We start from the raw sequence: 13,022 nt of genomic DNA on the forward strand, positions 1-13,022 counted from the left end.
CACGTGCGCGGCTACAATGACCAAACGCCGCAGTGGCGTCTGCTCTGTATACGAGTCCTAACCTGTATAATAGGTGTCACATTAGCAAGACAACAAATGGAATCAGCCTTCTTTTCCCAGGCCTCCGCTCTGCTACGCAGCTGGAGGCCTCTCTTTGTTGTCTGGGGAGTTTCTAATTAATATGATAAATAAGATGGCGGTTTCGACTCCATGATGCTTTTTAATTGGAGGAAGCCTTGAATGGCACGCGGGCAGAAGCAGAGATTAGTGGGTTATTTGTGTTTTGTATGAGGAGGGGACAGATTGGGGGGGTGGGGGTGGTTATCCACACAGTGATTTCCTGTCTCATTGTGACACTCCACTCAGTGTAACACACCCACACACACTCGCATACACACAAAACGACAGCTGACAGTCTGGTTTTCTGAGTTCCCATGAGCACTTCCTGACAATGAAAACTGCATTCATGGTGTTCCGTTTCCCACTTGGATTCATTCACTCAAGCCCATCTGCGAGTTGACGGGAATCTGGGACGCGGATATCAGGAAGTGTAGAGACAAACTACCCAAATCAGGGTGGTAGTGCAAGCGTCACCCCCCATCCCCCCCCCCCCCAGTATACAGATTCACTTTCTATATGTTGTTCGATACGGCATCAATATTTTGGCACTCTTAAGTTTACATGAGAACTTCCTTTCTTCCGAACGAAAGATGGAGGAGACAAAGAAAATGAGCCAATGAGAAAATGAACCCTAAGTTCTTATTTATTTGTAGTTTTTTGCAGGAACCAGATCTTCACTTCTCGCCGCTGTGATTTCCCACATTCCAAAACACACCTGTTGTCATGTCTTTGTAGCTAAAGATCCTGTTGTCCTGACACTTTTTGCTCTTTGTTTTTGTGGAAAACACTGCATTTTTCAGTGTTGGATGATGTGCACGATCCATGTGTGAATCCTAAGAAAAAGGATTTTTCTGCTCCACCCCCCCTTTTGTATTCATTTTACAGGTATCGCCGCCTTGGGGGCTGCGTGATGACCTCCGACCCCAAAGACCCACTCGGCCGGCGGCTTGCATAAATAGTGTATTTTTGTATGTGTTTCTGTGCTCTGTGCCTCTCCTCTCCTCTCCTCTCCTCTCCTCTCCTCTCCTCTCCTCTCCTCTCCTCTCTCTCTACCCACCCCCCCATCAGCAGGAGGGTCCCCCTACATGAGCCTGGTCCTGCTCAAGGTTTCTTCCTGTTAAAGGGGAGTTTTTCCTTGCCACTGTTGCTTGTCTGGGGTCAGGCCCTGGGATTCTGGAAAGCGCCTAGAGACAATTTTGATTGTAACAGATGCTATGTAAATAAAGATTGATTTGATTTGATTTGATTTTGATAAAACCACTTCCACAGTTTAATTTTGAGGCCACGTGTAGGGTCAATCTGAGCCGCTGCAGCTTCGGTCGCCCCACCGCCGGTGACTATTGTTACCTGAAACCCACACAGACATGGGGAGAGCATGCTAACTCACCCCAGTTAGTGCCTGTCGTAACTGGGTCTAGAACAAGCAACCATGCTGTGAGGCAGTTGTACTAACTGTACGCCACAGTGCCGAAACAAACGTAATAAATAATATACACTGCAACACCTACAGAACACAAGAAACTGTCAGTTTTGCCTCAGGCACTGATATATCACTATCTTTAACACACACACTTTTATACTTCTGTCAGTGATTCAATTCCTAACCCTCATCCTTAAAACCAAGTCATATCCCTCAAACTGCACTTTGTAATCATGAGGACCAGCAGAATGTCCCCACCTTGCCAGTAGAATCTCCACCTTGGTCCTCACCATGCAGCATGTAGACAAATACACACTCTCACACATGCCCAGATCCACTCATCCATGGCTAATCCTCCTCCATCTATATCGGAGCTCACAGCCCAGAGGGGTTGCCTTGCTGTTGTTCTAAGCCCGTCTAATCCTTCTCTCCATCATTCACGTCTCCTACTTATGTCAGACAAGGCGCCTCAAAATCAGTGGAGATCAACAAAAATCCGATCGGCGTTTGTGCGCACGTACGGAGAAAAAAAAGCATGACAATCCCATCGAGATTTATCTCCAGTTTCTCCCGTTTTCAGTGTCGCGTGTCAACATTCGACGACAGTAAAATCCCATCTGGCTGGACAGAACCCCGCTTTGATGCACCCTTAGAAACCGAGCGCACGCATCTCTAAAATAAATTCCTCTTTCTGGCAGCACAGAAGAGAGGAGGAGGAGGAGGGAGAAGAAGACACAAAGAACGTTGGGGAGCAGGGAGGAGAAGATAGAAGATTAGAGGAGATAGCGGAGATTAGCGCAGGAGAAGAAAAGAGGAGACAACAGGAGGGCGTAGGGAGGAAATTGGATGTGAAATCGAGTAAAAATGTTCAGCAGGGAACTTTTAGTGTGAAATTTGTTAAAAAATAATAATAAAAAAGGTGGCCTGCGGGTATAGAAGTTGAAGCCTAAATTCCTGGAGGGAAGATAAAGTCAGTGAAACTGAGTGTGGAGAAAAGAGACAGAGGAAAGAGGGATGAATGAAAGGAGAGGCCGCGCAGATCCGGAGAGAAGATAGAGCAGTGGTGAGACACATGTGTGTGTGAGAGAGGAGAAACACTCTCTCACACACACACGCGCAGTCAGACAGACAGTTGCCGCTTTGCTCCAGCAGCATTTAAAGCTGTAATGACAGGCCAGAGAGTGATAAGAGACTCCGAGTGAAGAGGCCACTATAGCTGCTCTCCTCTGCCTGCTAACAACTGTAATTATTCAAACTCCACACTCACCACCATTGATCTCTCCCTCTCTCTGCCTCCCTTTGTGCATGTGTGTGTGTGTGTGTGGCTGTGTGTGTGTGTGAGGGAGAGAGAGAGGGTGACAGTGGAGTGTGTCCCTCTGAAGCACAAGAGTTGTTCACACCTGCTGCTGGTCCATGTGGAGAGCAGAGACAAGGACTTAGACAAATAAGTGACAGCCCCTAAACACAAATATTGTTTTATATTTTGAATTGTGTGCGCGCGCACGCATGTGTGTGTGTGCATGTGTGTGTTCCCCAACTTCTCCCACTCTCACACCTTGTATGGAGAATATGCAGCTTAGCAACAGCAGCATTATCACAGTTTAACACTGACTTAATGTCTTTTATTTTAAAAAGTGTCCTTCCTCTACATTGTTTTCCTCTCTCTCCTTTTCTTTCTCTCTCTCTCTCACACACACAAACATTTTGATGACAGTTGATCATTTTCACGTAAAGAATGATGGAGACATTTTAATACACGCCGCCCGGGTCAGCAGAGGGACAGTAATAAGATGTTGGGGTGGGTGGAATCAAAGAGAGGCAAGAGCACCTGAAGTGGCTGAACTAGCAGAAGAAAAGCAGACTCTTGTAAGGTGGAGCGGAAGGTTGCCAATTTAAGTAGAAAGAAGCGTTGTGAGACTTTCACCCTGGGGAACAGCAAAGGGAACATCAGCTGGCTGTTATTGTGTGCAAGAAAATCCTTGATTAGGCAGATAAGGAGAGCCAAGGTCCCGGGAGAGGTCCACGTCTCTAACGACATCTGAGATATTTGAGAAATAACTAAGGCTGAATACCGATCTTACCCATTAGCGCTTATGCTAGCACTTAACCCTGGGATTTGTCACAATCATCATAATGTAGTAGCTGTAGACAATAGTGATGTTTGCAGGGTTATTTGCAGTGCGTCTATTATTAGCTGCAGATGCATCAGCTCAATAAACCATTTTTTTAAACTACAACTAACAAATCAAAATATGACTAAATATTGACGTAATATAGCGAGCTGTTTTGTTAGATGTATTATAAAATCATGCATGTTAATGAGATGATCCAGCTGCTAATAATAGCAGTGCCGCGTATAACACCAGAACCATGCCAACTGTCGCTAATGGCGACGGCATCGTGACTGTTTGCAGCGTGTCACTACTGCTGATGTAGTAGCTGCTCTGGAGACAATGTTTGATGAAGTAGCCGGCAGTCAAGTGGTGTCCCGTTTCTACGGGGGATGCTTTCACCCCTTCCTGTTGCCCCTCTGTTTTAAGGGACAAGGGTAGATGAAGGGGTAAAGACGAGAATGGGGATTTAGCCAGAAACTCCTGGACTTCAGTCACCTTTCAAACACTCACTTTATTCCCCCAAAAGGAGGATTGGACCCATATTTCTTTCACCCAAAAGGTTCCACACTGCTGTTGCCCTGCTTGTTCATTGTGAAACATTGGGTTTGTCCTCTTCTTCGGCAGATTCTAAATATGTTCATCTGCCCGTCTGCCTGTCTGCCTGCCTGCCTGTCTGCCTGTCTGCCTGTCTGCCTGGTTGCCTGTGCAGATATTTACCCGACCTGTCAGCTATGAACTATGAGACGTTGTTGCTCCTGGAGCAAAAACATTTTTGCTTTGACTAGTTGACTGATTTCCGTTTCAGAGGGTTGAAGCAACAAGTGTGCACACAGTTAGCATCAGATCTGAAAACCTTGAGCAGGTGTAATAAGTGGATTCCATTGAGTGTGACCTTCAAACTAATGGAAAAGGGAGGTTTCAGGCCGCCTAGATGCCGTTCAGCTGCATTCTTTCACAGCCTATGACTCTAAATTGGTCAAACCGGCACATAAGAAGATCCCTGACACTGGAATTTTTAATCAGTCTTAAGAAAGGGATGAGAAAGGACATTAAAGCCTGTGGATTTTGTCGTCCTATTTATCTTAGCCAAGCGGAAATGCAGTGTAATCTATTTGGCAGAGCTGAAGTGGTGTGACCACCTACTGTGGTCTGTGCTTTGATGCTTTTTCCATTCCAAAAATGAAATATTTCTCTCCATCTCTTTCAAAAACGTTAATAAAAAACGCGTGCTGCTTAAAAGAGCTGCTTTAACAACGGCATAGATGTTGTCTGACTCATTGTGCATGATAAAACCTGCTTTGGGAGCGCATTATTGTTTGCTGTAATAAATAATTAATGACACATGCTGAAGGGTAGCTCACATAACATTACCAATATTGGACCACTGCAGCCCATAAAGTAGCACAATATACTGAATTACAAACAGGACATCATGTTTAAATGGGAAAAATGAGGTTCGTAGAGTGCACATAACAATGAGTAACAAATTACATATATAGTATTATGTAACACCTACTATAATTAAATACAATCAAGGATTAGAATAGTTAGAATAGTTTATTGTGGTGAAGTCCGACATAGAATTAAAATGGCCCAATATTGCGTAATAATACTGGGCAGCCGACAACCTTAAGTATAGTCTGATAATGTAGCATAACGTCTTTTAGCCCAACATAAAGTAGGTTCTTGCACCAAATTTACATTTTTTAAAACCCCCTAAATGTGATTAAGTTACAGCTGAAGTGGCTATAAAATGTGTTTCTTGAGAAACACGGAGTGAAACTGAAAATGCCGCAGCTTTAAGTGTTGAAGCTAATCAGTTGAGCTGTCCTTATAGCGGCAAGGTTAATAGCTGCTGACAGAATCACCTTTAGCAGACACCGAGATAACAAAAGGTCCTTTCATTAGGCTGCAGACACACACTCGTGCACGCACGCGGTTGTGAATCTGGGCACACACGGATGCGCTCACACCATCAGTGTCAGAGATCTAGTTGCCTGCTTTGGCCATACGCGCCCCGTCAAATTGCACTATTCAGCGGGGGGAAGAATTTACAAGTCGTGCCACGGCTTCGACACCCGCACAAATCCTCCTTTTGTTCCCCCAATCACCCGGTCCAGATTTATAACGTCCAATTACAAACACTGATGCTAACAGCACTCCCTATTAGCCTATCAAATGTTCTCGTGGTTGTTCCTCCAAAGGGTTATCTGGCCTCTCAGCAGCAACCTGACCAATTTACAGGCCCCCCTAGATGATCTAAACAAAGATGTCTTTTTTGTGTTTCTGGACCAACTCCCCAAGTCAGGTAATTAACATAGACGGAGTTTGTGGTTAATTTGTGAGATAAATATCTAAATTAAACCGCCTGCGTCACATTGGGAGGGGGCTCTATCTCCCCTTAACTGGTGTGCGGGGTTCTGTTTTATCATCCGGGGTCGTTTGTGAGCGCGTTGCTCTGTCTTTTCCCTTTTGTCTTTGGTTTTGTTGTACTTGCTTCTTTGTTTTCTGCCGGAGCAAAAAAAAGAGGAAAAGGTTGGAGGGAAACTGATGCTGAGGGAACGCAGCCACTCCTGGAGATAAGAGACAGGGAGGCAGGTTTGTTAGACTTAGGCAGCTGAGAGCAGCTGATTGGTGAGCTGGAGACGACCCTGGCATCGCTGGATCTGGAGCGTCAATCGTCTCATCGGGCTGAGGGATCCCAGTTGGACCCCCATCAATTCCCACCAGTTACACAAACCTCCGATGCGACATAATAACCTTCTTCTTTTAAATGTTGGGAGTTGATTCAATGACGCTGCTCCAATTGAGATGCCTCTGAACTGAACTTGCCTGTACTGGCCATGAAACTCCATTCATAAATCATGTTTATAAAGCACGATTGCCAAAGAGCAGACTGACACAATACATAACACACATACAATAATCGATACTTCAATTCAGCTTCGGTTGAGAGGCAAAAACTAAGCTTATAAATGGAAAATAATGCCCAGAAACGATCAAATGAAGCCATTTCGCTGCTGCTTTTTCCTATTGCCGAGCGATGAATTTGCCTTGAAAATGCCTGGAATTGAGGCGGCGTATCTCCGTCCATCTCTTCCACCGTCGCGACTGCACGAAGGAGGGATGATCGCGCCCTGTCACATCTATTGGCAAGTTGCCATCAAGCCTTGACAGGAAAATAACACTCTTCAGGGAAAATAATACACTCGTTTCTGCTGCCGGCGCTCCCAGACAACATAGCTTGGCATGTGTGTGTGCGTCTAAAAGCCCTCGCTGCCGCTGTCAACCTGAGTACAAAGGATCACTTTATATGATTAGTATGCATCTCTGCAAAACATACTGAACAAAAAAGCCCTGCCCTGAATGCTGCTCCACGCCAATTAATGGATTAAGAAATTATTTTGAGCGGAGGCTTGTTGTGAGACAGCTATGATACGTGGCTGGAGAGGCATTTCTGTTGTGCTCCGTGCCAGCTATGAGGCCAGGACATGTTTTGATCATACAACAGCGAGAGGATGTTTGTCTTTACTGAGTGACGAGGCCTAGAAAAGCCCCCGCCCGCATCTTTAAAAGCAGAGAACCGGCAGATAGAGGCTGCTGGTTTAAGAAGGTTGCTGGTTTTAAGATGCGAACCAGCAACCTTTCGGGTCACTTCAGGTGGCGCCGTCATCTTGTCACTGCTCAGAGGACAAAACCCCAGTGAGAGACAGCGGCTAACCCCGGTCCCCTTTCACCCCTGGCTCGTAGCCCTGTGTTCAGAGGAGCGTTTATGGGTGGTGGGGGGGGGGGGGGGGGATTGACTCGGCTCCAACAATATATGTCCGTGTCTTAATTATGTGGCTGTCAATTAACGCACGTTCTTGAAAAAGCAGCCACAGTTGACTGACCAATAAGTAGCCTTTTTGGAAAACCCTGATAATAATAATTAACACACCCGGTCTTGCTTATGATCAGCAGCAATTCCAGGCTGGTTGAGTTTCAAAATAAAATTCACGTCCTCGAATTATTCCTTTTCATCACGCCTACATAGAAACGCCGCTGAGTTTTTGGCTTTTGAAACCACATCAGGCGATTCTTCTCTTTCTCGTCCTCTACCTCCGCTAACATCTCCACCAAAGCTCCAAAAGTCCAAAAGTCTGGTCCTGCTCCGAGTGGAAAAGGTCACTTACATTGCTGCTCAGCATACACCCGACGAGGAAGGATCAGGAACTGAACAGGGACTAATCAGGAGCCCCCAGGAGGTCGGGAAAGGGGGGCATCCGTCTATCCAATAAACCTGATTAAAATGATTTTTTTTTTAAATGCATCTGCTTCAAAAATCTAAATGAATAAATCCCACAACCTGGAGCCTAGGCTATATTTCTCAATACTTCAGAGGATGGGGGGGTGGGGGTGCTCGGTGCTGCAGGCCCTCCTACCGAGATCCGTTTGTCAGCTCCCACATTTTCGCCGCACGGTGAATGAGTGCAGAACAACGGATATCCATCACAGTAATGCGGCTTGATAGCAGCTTGGCAATGGGAGGCAAGCGAAGGCTCTCGTACCCTCGGATCCCTGCACTTATTCCTCCCGCAGACGTTTCAGCCGTGCGCTCCAGAGGCTCGTGTTGAACGATGCTGCGATAGCCACAAAACCCTGCTAAATACTGTTGCTGTTTATGAAACTCCCAGAGCTTATCTCCAGCAGCCGGGCCACATTTACAAAGGCTTTGTTTTTATTCGGCGGTCGTTTCTGACATCAGACTTTGGGAAAGAGTGTTTTTATTAAGCCTGGAAGGCCTAAAATGCAGTTCGCTGTTTAAAACTGGTGATTTCTAGTTTGTTGCCAATGAAGCTAAAGTCCAACATGCACACGTGGGGCCTAAAAGGCCCGTGCACTATGTGGCAGTCGGCCAGTCGACACGGTGTATGATTTAATAGCAGCCATTTGTCTTTGCCAAAGTCACAACTGCCACGTTTGAAGCTGATTTTCTGTTTTTTTTAAAAAAAAAGAACCTTGAAAAAGTGTATGACTACTTATTCCCAAACAGCTCACCATGAAGATCCGGCACTTCCCGATAGTACCGTTTAAGATTATTTGATTTATTTCATTTTTGCTGTCAGAGAACATTAATTAAATATAAAGTATTTAGGCTGCATGAACATGCAGGGAACTTCCCCTGAATATAATAATATACAGTTATATTACTGTAAAAATGTGTGTGTGCTGCTGCTTTCATTGTCTGTCTGAACAAATATTGGGTCCCTGCATGGTCATTTCTACCACGGATGAATGCTTTGTCCTTTTTTAATGCGTTGGGTTTCCTCCTCTAGATTATCAGTTCCTAAAGAAGGTCCAAAAGGACCTGTTGACATGTAGATCATAACGTCAAAGTAAAATTTAGATGAAAACCTCCTGCACAATGTCGCTTCTGAGCAGTATTGAAATATCCCCTTTGAATTTCACATAAATTGATCCAGATAATCCTGTTTCCTCCCTGGTCATACTGGAGAGGTTTGTAGCATTTGAAGCAAACTGAGAACCAACAGGTCGCGTCTCTGATTCCACTTCAGCTACGCTTGACTAAAGACCACGTAAAGAAGTGGAGTAACGTTCACTCCATGTATAGCCGATTTCATGTCTGTTCATATTCAAATCTGCCCACCTCTGGAGAAGCTGCCATGTGTAGTGCTGCCTGCATTTACAGCAGGCTGCCAGAACGCAGCAGTATGCAGGATTTCATGCTTCCGAAGCGGCTGGAAGACCATGATGGATTCTGCTGTCAGTGTAAGGTCACGGCCACAGATTTGAATTATTCACCGCACAATCCAATTTAATTCAGGAAGAATTGGGGTTTTTTTGGGGTTGTTTATTTTATTTTATTTATTTTTTGGTTACTGTAAAGAAGAAACAATTCTTCACTGCCTTAAAATTTACAGTTGTTAGCCTTTTAAAAGTAAAGATACTCTGGAAAAATCAAAATGTTTTACCCCATATGCCATGCGTTTTTAAAGGGTTAGGAAAAGTTGTACAATATCTGGTAAACAGTCAACCTGGTGTACCTCTTCTGATGTCCTTTCACCCGCTCCAGGCATTAGTCTATTCTACTGGTGATGATTTATCAAAATCTCATCACGTTAATGTTTTGCCATCTTTACGGGGCTGTCACGTGTGATCATGAACAGTCTCCTGAAGGCTGCACGATAATGCTTGTCAATCTAATTGTCACTGATTAAATATCAATCATTCATTCTGTTTATATTGACATTGCAGAGCCGTAAAAAGGAACTAAGTCTTGGGTCCAAGCGCGAATGTGACGGAGATCGTTAGTCTGTGCTGCCATCTAGCGGACAAAAGAGCATTAGCGGTCTCTAGTCCAGTAGGGTCCTTTAACGTGGCAGATTATTTTTTGAAAAAATTAAAATATATATACATATTTATTCTTTACATATTTACCCAAAAAATACTTTTAATTATGGTCTTAGCATTGAACTGCACACTAACTTCACATACCAATGGTGGGGTATAAAGGCTTTGAAAAATAGTTTCCAAATCTAACTACTAACAATAGATCTCACCGTAAGATATAAATATGGCCTTGTATATTTTCTTCTTATATCTAACATGAGGCCCTGAGGTTTTTAATTCATCAGAAGCAGCATTATAGTACTAGTACTAGTAAAAAAAAAATAAAATAAAAAATAAAATAAAAAAAAAGCATATTGTTGCAATGGGGTGTCGGTGTAATTGCATATTTTGCAGTTGACACTGGACTGTTTGTATGAAGACACACTCTTTCACGATTTAGATATGTTCTCTGTGAAAATGTTTTAATTGTGTTTGTTTCTTTATTTTCTAGCTGTTATAAAAAATGCTAAAATAACAGATGTGTTTCTCATTCCTTTTTTGTTTGGTTCATTATTCCCCCCCCAGACTGAACAACAAGTGCATAAATAAAAGTGTTTTTTAAAAAAAAATCATCTAGACTGAACTAATGTTTGCAGCTCATATTGTATGTATCATAAATGACATCAGGTTCTTATAACATCACCCTGGCAATAACCCAGAAGCTGGTAGAAAGTTAAGTGGGTCACAGGTAATGAATAAAAAGTAAAATGTTTGTCGTGAGCAGTTAAAAAAGAAAAATAAAGCACAAACAACCGTTGGGCTAACATTGTGTGGTGTTTGCTGCCATCTAGTGGCACTGATGTGTAACAACCGCTTTCTCTCATCCCGTCTGTCTGCGTTACAGGAACGAGTCCACTCATCCACTTCAGAACCTTGAGACAACCTGGACGCGTCACAACCCCATCGAGAGGAAGAACGCTTCGCAGCTGAAGCGAGGATGCCAACGCACCTGTCCCTCAACCACAGGACTTTGGACAATAGAAGAGGACAGGAGACCCTGGAGAGAACCCGTGCAGACATGGGAGAACATGCCAAGCACTCAGAGGGACCCAGAACCTGCTACTGGCCACTGCATCATCATTAGAGATGCGAAAATGCAATTTATTCTTTTCCATGGTGGCTCATGACACAAGTGCAGAAGGGTTCCGAAAAACTTTGCTTTTACCCAAAACTCTTTTTTTTAGATGTTTGTGTCATTGATGGGATGTCAGCGACTCCCTGTAGGCTCTAGAAGGAACCCTTGAAACATCAGCCTTCATGGTCTGTCCATTTTGTGGGTTTTTTCTTAGAACCCTATTTTAAATTTCCTCTAAAATATTTTATTTATTAAGAAAAACCAGGTGGAACTCTTCATCAGATTCCTCTATGGCATCCTATCCTATTGACAGTTTCTACGGTAACATCGGTGTCAAAAGTTTTCCCGCCCTGAGTTCAGCGTGAGCTTACCTGTGCGCTTCACGGTCCGACTTCAAGCGGTTCCAAACTCTCCAGCATCTCCCTTCCTTATAGTTGGAGGCAAATCCTCGACACCCAGAACACCAGGTTTGCATTCATGTCCGAATGCACAGTTCCTGTCCAACTTCCTGTCCTGACCACCTTTCTCAGACCTTAACAATTAATCCCACCGAGGAGGAGTTTGACGGTAGCTCAGAGCTAAAAGTCTCTTCTGTGATCATCAATCTTTTAAATAAAGAAAAAAATATTCCTCTCCCTTCAGTGGGACACTTTGGGGAAGGAGATCCACCTGGAAACCTGGGCAGTTCCAGGCGAGGAGAGGGAAAACTGGAGGATCCTGCGTCTGTCAGGCAGGAGGAGGACTGAAAAACCCGCCTCTCGGCCACCTTTTATACTCTCTCTTCCCCTGCTGTTTCGATTTGGCTTTTACCCCGCTGTCAATGTGTGTGCGCGCTCTTTCAGGGCAGCAGGGATGTATTATGATCCAAACAAAAGGAGTCGGCGTATTGTTTATGAATTACTAGCCTCCCCAAAAGCAACAAAGGCTTGTATTTTCATAGAAAACTCCACTTTCATTTCAGCTGCATTTGATTACCGGAGCAAAGACAATAATGATCATAAAAAGGGGCCGCTTCAGTCGCACCATCCCAGAGGGATTCAATCCTCCTCCGCTTGCTCATTCAGAGCGGCTGAAAAGGTCTCTTTATTGCTTTCCTTTCAGGACCAACGTCAAATGGGCTTTTAGGGAGTAAACCAATGACAAAAAAATTATTACTTGGCTCTTTTGTGGCAACAATAACTTGGCCAGAGAAAGAGAGACAAGGCCTGCATTTCCTTTTCTGCTATTGAGGAGGAAAATTGCAGAGGCTGGAGATTAATGGTGGTGCTTTGGGAGAGGAGAAAGGGAGGAAGAGGGAGCAACATGAGCTAAAGCAAAGAGGCCTCCGTTCCCTCACACACAAAAAGACCAGAAGCCATTTTGTGTCACAGATTTGTGTTAGGTACGAGATGTTTCAGGTAAAGACTTGACTGCCTCCATCTGGGTGGATCCCGGAGATGCTCAATTGTACAGACAGAGGATCTTTTGCAGGTGAACACCCATCACTCCAAATCCAGCTCAGAGTTTGGCTTTTGGCCTCCACTTCGCTCCTTCGCTGACCTCAAAAGATAAACAGCAGTTTAATGCTGGAACCAGACTACATGTGCTCAGAGACAACGCTGTGACGCTCCAATTAGCATACACGAGGAACGCTGGATCACCTAAAGGAAGATGTGGACCACAGTCGCCTCACGCAAGATGTTGCTTCCTCCGTGGACCTGTTTTAGTCCTCCTTGATTGGACATTTGCCTGAGACAAAAGGTGAACTAATCAATTATTCCTCTTTCAGGGCACTGGTGTCATTATGAAAAGAGTTGACATTTGAGCTTTCCAGACTGGATTTATATGCTTTCTATTGTGCCAGGCATTCAGCCCTCTATCAAAGGCTGCAAAAGGCCTTGTCAATTTAGCGAGGACAACTCCA

This window comes from Takifugu rubripes, chromosome 8, assembly GCF_901000725.2.
Source record: "Takifugu rubripes chromosome 8, fTakRub1.2, whole genome shotgun sequence".
Classification (NCBI taxonomy): Eukaryota; Metazoa; Chordata; class Actinopteri; order Tetraodontiformes; family Tetraodontidae; genus Takifugu; species Takifugu rubripes.